Below are 13564 nucleotides of genomic sequence, written 5' to 3'. Positions count from 1 at the left end.
CATCGACTTCAACGAACAAACTCGACGCGCCGGACCTCGACGAACAAAGACGACCTCAACGGACTGCACGACAACAGTGAAAGAACTACGATAACATGAGCTGAAGCAGTGGTGGTCGCGTTTGGACGGTGGGGTTGCGGGCAGTGGTTGACGGACGTGGGGTGGTGGCGTTTCGAAGTTTGGATGCGAGAGGGTGGCGACGAAAGGTTGCTGGGCTTCGAACGTTGGGGGGTGCGACTGGAGGTGGAGAAATCTGTTTGTGGTGGTGTTAGGGTGGTGTTTGGGGCAGTGGTCGTGAGGTCGTCGGTTATGGTGGAGGTGACGGGGTGGACAACAATGGAGGTTTGTTGATGGTTCTGGGCAGTAGGGGTGTTGGGTTTGGATTGTGATGGGGTCGAACGGTGGTGATGCTTGGTCGACGGGGGAAGCTCGCAACGGGTTGCAATAGCGGGCGTGGACTGGCGGGTGGTTGCTGTTGGTTTGGGTTGAGACGGGGTAGGGTTTTTGGACTGGTTTTTTGAAGAAGACGGAGGAACAGTGGTCGTTTGGGCAGCTGGGAGGTTGTCGACGAGGGACAGTGGCAACGTGGGCAGTGACGATGGCGGAGAAGGAGCTGAACGGAACAGCAGCGATGGTTGTTCCGAGTCGCGACTGGTTTTGGGTGGAGCTGGAGCTCGTGGCGGATGGCAATGGTGGTTGACGGAGGTGCGTCTGGTTCGTGATGGAGGTGGTTTTGTTGGTTGTTATGGGGGAGTTGGTCGGGCGGTTATGGCGGAGAGGGAGTTGACGGGGTTGGGCTGCTAGGGTTTTCTTCTTCTTCTTCTTGTTGAAGAAGAAGATTGAACAGTAGTAACCCCTTTCAAAATTTTTTCCAAAGTCCTTCTCGTTCCTCCTCTTTTTAAATTTTGTCCGTGTTTCAATGCCCATGAAAATGAGCCCCACGCGTGGTGGGGTTCGAGGCATATGTCCCCCACGCGTGGTGGGGTTCCCCACGTGTCCTGGACACGGTTTATTATGGGCTCGGTCCGAAAATTAGGCCTAAAACCGGGTAGTTTGAACCCGAATATTATTCTTTTGCCCGGACCCGAGAAATAGGAACACGTTGCTTAACTAGTCCTATGTAAGCAAAATAACTACCAAAAATAAGACTAGTATTTAAACAAAACTATATCTTTTTAAATATTTTTCAAGGTTTAAAATAGCTACAAAATATTAATAAAACTATTTGTAATTTTCGTTTTTTTTAAATATTAAGATAAAATATGAAGTAATTTTTGTATTTTTTCAAAGTTAAAATGACTATAGAATATTAATAAAACTATACTTTTTTGTAATTTTCGTTCTTTAATAAAGACAAAAAATATGAAGTAATATTTTTTGTATTTTTTCAAAATTATAATGACTATAAAACCTTAATAGAACTATATTTTGTTTTATTTTTTTTGTAATTTTCGAAATTATATAAAGTAAAAATAAAGTGCAATTTTTGATTTTTCAAGTTTATGAGGGATACATAAACTAAAATTTATACTAAAATTATATATATATTTTTTGTGATTTTTCTTTTTGCAACGAAATAAAGTAAAATAGTTAAAATGACTATATTGGACCCAATTTCACATATTCACGCTAAAAATGTGAAAATTCTCGGGGAGGGTCAAAAATCACGTGCTTACAGCTGCCCCTCTTTGACTGGAAACACGAAGAGTTTTCCGACAAAGAACGACTAGCCGTGTTTTTGACCCGACCATTACTTGGACGGACTACACTTCAGGAAAGGGAGGGAATGTGACCGAGCCCTGGTATCTGAGCTGCCTACATATCCTTGGTTATACAGGAATCAGGCCACGTGTAGTTCGGGAATGAGAGAGATAGTGAAGTGTACCGAGGTGAAGAGCCGATCGAGGTGCCGTTCCGTTGAGGTTCCGGTCCGCGGTCCTGTCATTACAACAAAAATGAAAACTGAAAAAGACTAACTAAGCCTATCAGCTACTAGTTACAAGGATTCCTATCTCTTAAGTCTTCTGAAACTAACCCATGTTGATGTCCAAAAAAGACCTCCCGATCAGAATCCGAGGAAAGCCAAGTTAAGCAAATAAAAGCAGAGAAAGTCGGCAACGAATTGATAACCTAAAGAATCCCCAGCAAAGAGTCATATCGGCACCATAAGGCGACGAGAATTGAGAGAAATGAGAGAGTCTCATCAGTGAAAACCCCTCGAAGGGCACTATGAGGCGACAAGGATATAAAGGGGGCTAGCAAGATAAGATTGGCAAAAAATGGGCCGCATCCGGCGAAAGTTGGGCTTCTGCACATCCCCAGCAGAGTCGCCAGAGCTGTCACACCTCCTTTTTCCGCGCCCGCGGGGGCGCAGGGGGAGTTTTTTCCAATTAAAGGACAATCGAAACGGGATTCGTTTAATTATTTCAGAGTCGCCACTTGGGAGATTTAGGGTGTCCCAAGTCACCAATTTTAATCCCGAATCGAGGAAAATAATGACTCTATATTACAGTCTGCGTACCAGAAATCTAGATAAGGAATTCTGTTAACCCGGGAGAAGGTGTTAGGCATTCCCGAGTTCCGTGGTTCTAGCACGGTCGCTCAACTGTTATATTCGGCTTGATTATCTGATTTTATACAAGTATGACCTTATATGCAAATTCTAACTTTTAACCGCTTTATTATTATTGTTTTTACAAGAATGTGAACATCGCTTAAAATATATCTTTGGACTGTGTCACATGAAATGCACCCACAATCCGAAACATATTTTATTTGATGTTTTAGGATTTGGATTTGGGTCGCATGAAATGCACACCCGAGTTTAGGAAAATTAAATTATTAAAGACGCGCCTAAAGCGACTATCGCGTTATTATTTTGCGGAGGCCGTGAAATTCGCTAATCGACCCTCCTGAATTCTAAGTAATTTTAAACAAGTATTCACTGAGGGCCCCGCAATTTGTATTTTTTGTTCGGCGAGGCTCATCATTCTTATTTTTTTAAAGAATTAGCAACGTCATGGAAATGCATCCCGGGCCACGCCACAATCAATGCGCCCGTGACTAGAGACATATTTCGACTCCTTTGAGATTTGGATTTGGGTCACATAAATGTGCACCCGAGTTTAGGGAGATAACATTATTAAAGGCGCGTCTAAAGCAACTAGCGCATTATTATTTTTGGGTGGGGCCGTGGAATTTACTAAACGGCCCGTCCCGGAATCTAAGTATTTAATACATATATTTTGCGAGGGCTCCACAATCTATACATTTTTTATTTTTTGGCGAAGCTTGTCCCGTTTTTTTTTATTTTATTATTATTTTTATTTTTTTTATATTTTTTAAAAGGATGCCATTTTCACGCCTTTAACAATGCTAAACCTTACGGCTTTTTCACAACTACAATCTCACAACTTGTCAAGATTTGATAAAAGAAGTTAAGCGAATGAGTGTTTCGGGCGTAGCAACAACAAGTACTAATACTAATTTTGTCCAAATAAACTGAGACAAAAATAACATAACACATTGAACGTAAATAATAACAATACTAATCTTGGGACTACTAATACGATTAAATCAAATGACATCAAGTAATCAATAATAACATAACACAAAAATGAACTAAAATGCATACGGTGAAACATAAGCAGGAAATTATCATATCAATTGATATATTGCAACTTCAAACATTGAACGTAAAATTTCTTTAATCCAATACATCGAGGCTTACTAACCTGAATAAACAGAAATGCCTAGAACCATTGACCGAACCTCAACATCGACTTCAACGGACGGACTCGACGCGCCGGACCTCGACGAGCAAAGACGACCTCAACGGACTGCACGACAACAGTGAAAGAACGACGATAACATCAGCTGAAGCAGTGGTGGTCGCGTTTGGACGGTGGGGTTGCGGGCAGTGGTTGACGGACGTGGGGTGGTGGCATTTCGAAGTTTGGACGCGAGAGGGTGGCGACGAAAGGTTGCTGGGCTTCGAACGTTGGGGGGGGTGCGTCTGGAGGTGGAGAAATCTGTTTGTGGTGGTGTTAGGGTGGTGTTTGGGGCAGTGGTCGTGAGGTCGTCGGTTATGGTGGAGGTGACGGGGTGGACAACAATGGAGGTTTGTTGATGGTTCTGGGCAGTAGGGGTGTTGGGTTTGGATTGTGACGGGGTCGAACGGTGGTGATGCTTGGTCGACGGGGGAAGCTCGCAACGGGTTGCAATGGCGGGCGTGGACTGGCGGGTGGTTGCTGTTGGTTTGGGTTGAGACGGGGTAGGGTTTTTGGACTGGTTTTTTGAAGAAGACGGAGGAACAGTGGTCGTTTGGGCAGCTGGGAGGTTGTCGACGAGGGACAGTGGCAACGTGGGCAGTGACGATGGCGGAGAAGGAGCTGAACGGAACAACAGCGATGGTTGTTCCGAGTCGCGACTGGTTTTGGGTGGAGCTGGAGCTCGTGGCGGATGGCAATGGTGGTTGACGGAGGTGCGTCTGGTTCGTGATGGAGGTGGTTTTGTTGGTTGTTATGGGGGAGTTGGTCGGGCGGTTATGGCGGAGAGGGAGTTGACGGGGTTGGGCTGCTAGGGTTTTCTTCTTCTTGTTGAAGAAGAAGATTGAACAGTAGTAACCCCTTTCAAAATTTCCAAAGTCCTTCTCGTTTTTTTTTTTTTCTTGTTTTGTTTTTTTTTTGTTTTTGTGACCAGCTTCTGTTGATCATCCCAGACTGTGGACTTGCATTCTTGGAGCAAGCTTCTTGTTGCTTCTATCTTGGATTGAGTGCTGGGGATTTTTGTTGTAACCTTCTGCTTTCTAGTGGATCACTGCTTGATCTTGAAAAATGTTTCTCCGTTCTACAGGCGGATCCTGACTTCTTCTATCTTCGACACGCAACAACCTCCGTTCTACAGGCGGGTCCCTGACAATCAAAACAAACAAAACAAACAAAATTTTCTAACCCAGTTTGTACTGGGAAGATTTGTGAGTCGTTAGCAAAATTGTAACTCACTTACACTACTGATTCAATGATGAGAGTAAACTAAAGACTAGGCTAGGATGTGCATCTCCTATGAGTAAAACCAAAACTCTTGCTAGCAAATGTGTATGCTAAAATAAAACCTCAATGACTCAAACTAGAAAGTGTGTCTTCTATGGTTGAATCGGAATGAGCTAAACTAGGAAGTGCATCTCCTAAGGGTAAACTTCAAAAACCGGACTAGGAATTGTGTCTCCTATGGTCGAACTCAAAAATGAATCAAACTAGGAAGTGCATCTCCTAGGGGTGAAATCTTTTTAGGAAGTGCGTCTCCTATTGGTGAAACTTATCTTAGGAGGTGCGTCTCCTACTGGTAAAACTTGCTTAGGAAGTGCGTCTCCTACTGGTGAAATATTTTTAGGAAGTGCGTCTCCTATTGTTGAAACTGAACTTAGGAAGTGCGTCTCCTATCGTAAAACTGAACTTAGGAAGAAATGCATCTCCTATGGGTAAAGACGTGGAATGTATGCCTCTGTTATCTGGGCGGGCTCCCAATTTCAACACCTAAAAGTAAAGACTGAATGTATTCCTCTGTTATTATGGGCGGGCTCCCAACTTCAACACTTAAAAGTAAAAAGACTGAATTTATGCCTCTGTTATCTGGGCGGGCTCCCAATTTCAACACTTAAAATAAAAAGACTGAATGTATGCCTCTGTTATCTGGGCGGGCTCCCAACTTCGACACTTGAAAATAAAAGACTGAATTTATGCCTCTGTTATCTGGGCGGGCTCCCAATTTCGACACTTGAAAATAAAAAGACTGAATTTATGCCTCTGTTATCTGGGCGGGCTCCCAATTTCAACACTTAAAATAAAAAGACTGAAATGTATGCCTCTGTTATCTGGGCGGGCTCCCAATTTCAACACTTAAAAGTAAAAGACTGAATTTATGCCTCTATTATCTGGGCGGGCTCCCAACTTCAACACTTAAAATAAAAGACTGGATTTATGCCTTTGTTATCTGGGCGGGCTCCCAACTTCAACACTTGAAAATAAAAGACTGAATTTATGCCTCTGTTATCTGGGCGGGCTCCCAACTTCAACACTTGAAAATAAAAGACTGAATTTATGCCTCTATTATCTGGGCGGGCTCCCAATTTCAACACTTGAAAATAAAAGACTGAATTTATGCCTCTATTATCTGGGCGGGCTCCCAATTTCAACACTTAAAAGTAAAAACTGAAATGTATTCCTCTCATTATTCAGGTGGGCGCCTGGGACATGAAATGCAAATACTGAAATGTATTCCTTTCGTTATTCAGGTGGGCGCCTGGTTGTAAAGATATGAAAAATGATATGCCCGTATTATACTGGTGGGTGACCTAGAACAAAAATGAAAAGACAGAAATGTATTCCCGCATTATACTGGTGGGTGACCCAGAACAAAAATGAAAAGACAAAATGTATTCCTCACGTTATTCAGGTGGGCGCCTGTCTTCAACAATAACTTTGGAAATAAGATCCTATTTGAGGGCGGATGAACCTGACATATCCTATTTGAGGGCGGATGAACCCGACAGATCCTATTTGAGGGCGGATGAACCCGACAGATCCTATTTGAGGGCGGATGAACCCGACAGATCCTATTTGAGGGCGGATGAACCCAACATATCCTATTTGAGGGCGGATGAACCCGACAGATCCTATTTGAGGGCGGATGAACCCGAACATATCCTATTTGAGGGCGGATGAACCCAACATATCCTATTTGAGGGCGGATGAACCCAACATATCCTATTTGAGGGCGGATGAACCCGACAGATCCTATTTGAGGGCGGATGAACCCGACATATCCTATTTGAGGGCGGATGAACCCGACAGATCCTATTTGAGGGCGGATGAACCCGACAGATCCTATTTGAGGGCGGATTAACCCAACATATCCTATTTGAGGGCGGATGAACCCAACATATCCTATTTGAGGGCGGATGAACCCGACAGATCCTATTTGAGGGCGGATGAACCCAACATATCCTATTTGAGGGCGGATGAACCCGACATATCCTATTTGAGGGCGGATGAACCCGACATATCCTATTTGAGGGCGGATGAACCCGACAGATCCTATTTGAGGGTGGATGAACCCGACAGATCCTATTTGAGGGCGGATGAACCCAACATATCCTGTTTGAGGGCGGATGAACCCGACATATCCTGTTTGAGGGCGGATGAACCCGACATATCCTATTTGAGGGCGGATGAACCCAACATATCCTATTTGAGGGCGGATGAACCCAAACATATCCTATTTGAGGGCGGATGAACCCAACATATCCTATTTGAGGGCGGATGAATTTTCCCCCCTTTTTTTTTCATTATTATCTTTTTTTTTTTTTTTTTATTCTCTTTTTTTTTCTTTTTTGTTTTTGCATAGCTTCTTCCTTCGAAGACTACCTCCCTTGATTTACTTACCTGTTGGGGGTAAAATGTTATCAGCTGAGGGTACCTGACTTCCAGAAAATTTTCTAAATGAAAGGAAAATTTTCTGCCCCAGTTTGATAATATCCCTTGTGGCATGCGTTTCTGCATCAATGCCATTTCCTTTACCTGTTTCAAATCAAACAAAATTTGTTAGTTTAAAACATGGTGGTTGGCTGTGATACTCCTACTGGGATGGCTTTCCCTTTCTCCTTCCTTTCTCTGTGCTCCACAACTTGTTGGGGATGATATCGTGTGCTGGGGATAATCCCTTCCTGCTGGGGGTATCCCTCTTCTTTTGTGGCATAGCTCGGAAACTGGCATTTTCCCGACCTTTTAGTCTAGTATGGATTTCGCCCAATCATGCTCACTGCTCTCCTTGCTCTGTTCATGGGCCTTGGCCTTTGAGGTTTATAACCTTGGTTTTGGCAAGGATATCTCTCTTGACGCTCGTCAATCCTTCTGTCAATTCCCTTTGCTGGGGATATCTTTTTGACACTGGCCTCGCGCTTGTTCCTTGCTGACTATACCATTTGGATATACTAGTCAGATCTCATCTTGGAAAGATGATGGCATATTTTGAAGTCATTTCATACTTGTTCTGACCGGACAGACTCTATTGGGGAAATTTTTTATGAAAGGAGAAAGATAACAGAAACAAAATAAAAGACAAAGGAAACGATGACTCTTTTACAAAAGAAACTATAAATAAAAACCTATCAAACGCAGATACCGACTCTAATGGCCATGACATGCATATGGGGCCTATCCTCTACCGTCAATCATCTTTCAAGATCTTCAATTGGCGATTCCCCATCTGATTCTCAATCTTATTCGACTTGTAGTGCCCGAAGGGTTTTCACTATCAAGTCTCTCTCATTTTTGGTTCTTCTCTCAGCTTTCATCGCCTTATGGTGCCTGTGAAGGTTTTCACCAATAAGACTCTCTCGTTTTATATCTCTCTCCAGCTGGGGATTTTGGAGTGTTTCTGGTATTACTCTTTCTGTTGGAGATTAGAGTCCTTTCTGCTGTGGAACAGAATGTTGTGTTCGCCGGTAAGACTCTTCATTTGTATGACTTGGCATCTTTTGAAGACTGATCCGAAGGTCTTTCTTGGACCGTAATGTGGGTTTTGGATAGGGCTAGAAAGAAAGGGTATTAAAGGCTCAAAAGTGCATCGATTCTGGGTTATTAATTACAACCTTCGGAATTAGATTTATTTACAACGACCGCAACCTCTGCCCCAGTTTCTTGCTTGGGGATATCTTAATTGTTTTTTTTTTCATTTTTTTTTCAAAACTATGACCGAGCCGTGAAGCGCCTACGTATCCTCTTTGAGGAATCAGGTCAAACGTAGTTCCCAATTCCTCTTTCCCTTTGATTTTTTTTTCTTTGTTATCAATTTCTTTTCTGATTTCTCCTTTCTTTTTTTTTGTTTTGTTTTGTTGTTTTTCTTTCTTTCTCTTTTTTTTTCGTTGATACTGATTCCGAACGAGGGGTATGAAAGAAAATAAGTAAGGCTCAAAAGGGGTAACGAAGGATAAATTGTTTAGGTAGCAGAACAAAATGCCTTCGTCATTCCAGTCTTCAAAACATGCCAAGTGCTAACAACACAATTGAACATAGATTTATAGTCTCTTCCGATGGTGCTAGACTTGACAATTATATTCAACATCTGTTTGTTCATTTGTCACTTCTAAAGCACCGTTGGGCGACACTCTTATTATCATGAATGACCCTCATGCCAATTTGGCGAATCTTGCTTTTAACGGTTTTCTTTGTGTTTAACTTGCCCCAGTTCCACATGACTCGGGCTTCAAATAATCCAAAACCGTTCTTATTTCCTTTGAATGCTTTGATCACCTTCCTATGGTTTTATGATTAACTTTTAAGATTAGGCCCAAACTGGGTGCGCATGTTATGTCCCTAGAATCGGCATCGAACAAAAAATGGTAAAAGGACTAAACAAAAAGATGACTGGAAATAATAAAAGACCGGACTTTGTATTAGACTACCGGTGAAATGGTTTAAATAACAAAACAAACAAAACAATCCAGAACAAAATCCTAAAAACAAACTGGACAAGACAACATCCGACTCATAACCCTAATAATCCGAACAACAGAAATGACAACAAAATGAGCCACCACAAGCTTCTCTCTTGCTGACCCAGGAACAAAACGTCCTCCCACTTTATCAAAATTGGCATTTTAGCCACTGAGCTTTGCATCAATACTGCCGAGACCATTACCAGCTTCAACCTCATCAACCTCCGTCGGCAAATTCTCGAGGAGGTTCGAGTGCTCCATGTCACTGTTATTAATCGCAACCCGCCCTTCTCGGATCATTTTCTCTACTTCCCTTCTCCAGCTATGACAGCTCTCAATGTTGTGCCCTATGACATTGGAGTGGTAGGCGCATCGTGCTGCCGGATCAAAGCTCCTTGCAAGCGGATTTATAGTACATGCGGGGAGTGGCTCAATCGAACCAGCATGCCTTAGCCTTTCAAACAGACTGGCATAAGATACCCCGATGGGGGTGAGAGCCTCTCCTCGTTTCAGCAACCTCTTCATTCTTGCATGTTGACAGGGCCGAAAACCTGATCCAGATGGCTTTTGGTAGGCTTGTGTAGGTGGGTAGGCATTTTGTGGAGCCGGGTGCCTGGAAAGTGAAGTATGGCGGGGAAAGAAGTGGTGTTGGGGAGCGGAGAAGCATTGAGGAGTGATGGAGCTACTCGGGTAGCTGGGAAGGCTGCCATAAGTGGGTTGGGATGGAGAGTATGGGGGATCTTCCATTATGGTGTTGGGTGCTTGGGAATTGACCGAGTTCAAGAGACTTGGCGGTGGAGGGGGTGGTGCTTTTCCTGTTATCCATGCCTGATACATGTCTGCCACATGCTGTCTCAGCATTTTCACTTCTTCTACCAACCCGTTGTTCAGTTCGACCAATTGTTGTCGGTCATCAGTACTGACCCACTCGGTTCTGCGGTTCTGAGCCATTGTCCTTTGATTTTGCTTTGCAGGGAGGAGTTACCACAACCAACCACTTTCTATATATGGACACATCAAAGGGAAGCCATCACGTTAGTGTTAGGGCATTGGACAGACAATCATATATCAGAGATACAATGTACCTAAGCAGTTAGACAATTGTGCCCCCTGAAAATCTTCCACACTCTCTTTTATTTATTTATTATTATATTTTTTTTATTTTTTATTTTAGTGGTGGTCGAATCTTATGGAGATTGCCTACGTATCACGTCCCTGCGTGAATCAGACCTTGTGTAGTTCGGACCAATAAAAGATAAACAATAATAAACACACACATTTTTTTTTTTTTGGAATTTCCAATTTTCTAATTAAAACAAACTTGATTGCAAAACAGACTTTTGACAAGAGACAACAAACGGACCCGATCTCAAAATAATTCGCATACTCTAATCAACAATTACAAACTCAAAAACGAACGGATAGTTCCTTTCCCCGTTTGCCAAATGCAACCGGACGGTTATTTTTTGCAAATGTGGCCCCTTCCAAATTTCATATAAATTTTGAGGCCGGGGAGGATTATTTTATGACACTTTACAAATTTGTCCATTCTTTTACGAAAATAACCTTTCGACAACTGAAAGATACTCTAAGGCTATTTCGGCAAGAACGGTTTAAGACGCGGCCGAAGCTGGCTCGGCTTATTATGACAAAAGACGGTATTCACATGACCGCTGACTCTTTGATTTTTTTTTCTTTTAAAAATTACAATAAAAGACTTGGCGTTGTAAACACGGCCCTTCAGCGCCTCGGGGACGAAGATTTATAAGGCTGTGTGGGTCCATATCTCAAAATGACCCAAAGGTGGCTGTTTATGCCAAGTCAGCCTTCCGGCGTCCCTTTCGGGAACATTCGGCCCTTTTTATGACAAAACAGCATCACCTGACTTATTTATAACTCTTTTTTTATCGTTTTTCAAATGAGAAAAGTCAATATTGCAAACACGGCCTTTCAACGTCTCGGGGACGAAGATTTTTAGGCTGTGGGGGTCAACTGGACCAAGTCTCAAAAATGACCCAAAAGTGGCTGTTTATGCAAAGTCAGCCTTCCGGCGTCCCTTTCGGGAACATTCGGCTATGTCTTGATAAAACAGCGTCACCTGACTTTCTTTATGACAAAATTAAAATTTGACATATATTTTTTATTTATTTGTTTTTTGGCTATTTTAGCAAAAGGTGGGTTGGACATCACCCGACTTATTTATGACAAGATTAAATTTTTTGATTTTTAGCTATTTTAGCAAAAGGTGGGGTTGGACCAGATGAGGGTTGCCTACGTATCTCACATCTGGTGAGAATCAAACCCGCGTAGTTCGGGCAAATAAACTATTATTGAGAAGACCCTTTTCCATTTTCTATATATATATTTTTTTATTATTATTTTCACAACAATCAAATAGACTATTATTCTATTATTTTTCATTTATAACAAACAAACGAATTAACGAAAAACATAAAACATTCCTTCTTTTTGAGAAGGTGGGGTTGGACCCGATGAGGGTTGCCTACGTATCTCACATCCGGTGAGAATCAAACCCGCGTAGTTCGGTCAAATAAGAATAAGTAGGCAAATAATAATAAGCAGATGAACTAACCCTTTTTTTTTTGAATTTTCGTTTAAAAGAACTACTTTAAAAGAAGCAAGGAAATATTATTTTTTGATTGATTTTCTTTTTAAAAGCAAAACTAATATTTTTGAATTTTCATTTTTTTTTATTCTAAAAAAGAAGAAAATATTTTCGGAATTTTACCTTCAATATAAGAAATGCTTCTAACATGTTTTTTTTTTTAATTTTCTAAAGAAAATATTTTCGGATTTTTATTTATCTATTTTATCTTTTTGAATTTTGAACTTTCTTTTGAATTTTTTTTTGGATTATATATATACTTATTTTTGGAACAAATAATAAAATCACATTCAACGCCGGACTCTTTTTTATTTTTATTTCTGGCATTTTCATAGACAAACAAAATAAAATAAAATAAAACATTTTTTTTAAAAAAAACAAACTCTTTTTCATTTTCATTTAATGGCAAAACAAACTATTTTCTTTAATATTTTTTAACAAAACAGACAGAACAATGGTGATTTTTTTTATTTTTCCTTTGCTTTTAATATAACAAACTAACAAGACATTTTTCATTTTTAAAATTTCGGCAGAGTTTCGACTCTACTCGGACTTCTATGCTGTTATTTTCTCCTCTTTTTCACGATTTATTTTTAATCTGTGGAAAATAATGAAAACATACAAAATCTTTTTGAATTTTCATGCTTTGTTTTATTTGTAATTTTTTTTTATTTATTATTTCTTTCAAAAATGTGGCATGGGAGACATAACGATTTCCAAGACTTCTTGGATTCCGCAAATGCTCCCCATGCGCTTTTCCCAACATATGAAGCGTGGGGGACATATGGGAATTCCAAGACTTCTTGGATTCCACAAATGTTCCCCATGTGTTTTCCCAAAAAGCAAGCGTGGGGGACATAGGGAATTCCAAGGCTTCTTGGATTCCACAAATGTTCCCCATGCTTTGATTAAAATAACATCATGCTGGAAATGACCCAATGACCCATACGCCCTTGACTAAATACAACATGTAGCACATAGGATGCCGAAAGATTGTCTATTATTTTCAGGTTGCTTGTCCTAGACGGACCCAACCCCTGTGTTGAGTCCCCTAAGTCAAATGCACATGATGCAAATAAACGTTCCTACTAGGGATCCGGCATGTGGCTTTGTTATACTAGGTTCAGACCTGGGTGTTTGTTCTAGACCTGGCTTACCCGAGCGGACAGCTCGAGCCGAGGGGGGGCAGCGTACCGGGAATACAGAAGCTTCACCGGCTTAGCAACTTGTCCGAACCTCGTTCTAAATTGGGATTTGACACTATACAGAAAAGAAGTCGTACGAAGTACACCCTTCTTCATGATTTAGAAGACTCAGAAAGGATATGGGTTTCGGCACAGTTTATATACAGTTCACATAATATCAAAGCGGTAAAAGCAACATTTAGCACATTAGGCTTAAAACATGTAAAAAATCAGATAAAGCCAAATATAACAATTTAT

The sequence above is a fragment of the Nicotiana sylvestris genome, chromosome 11 (genome assembly GCF_000393655.2).
Source record: "Nicotiana sylvestris chromosome 11, ASM39365v2, whole genome shotgun sequence".
NCBI classification, from domain to species: domain Eukaryota; kingdom Viridiplantae; phylum Streptophyta; class Magnoliopsida; order Solanales; family Solanaceae; genus Nicotiana; species Nicotiana sylvestris.
The sequence above is the reverse complement of the archived record's forward strand: the minus strand, read 5'-3'. Positions refer to the sequence as shown.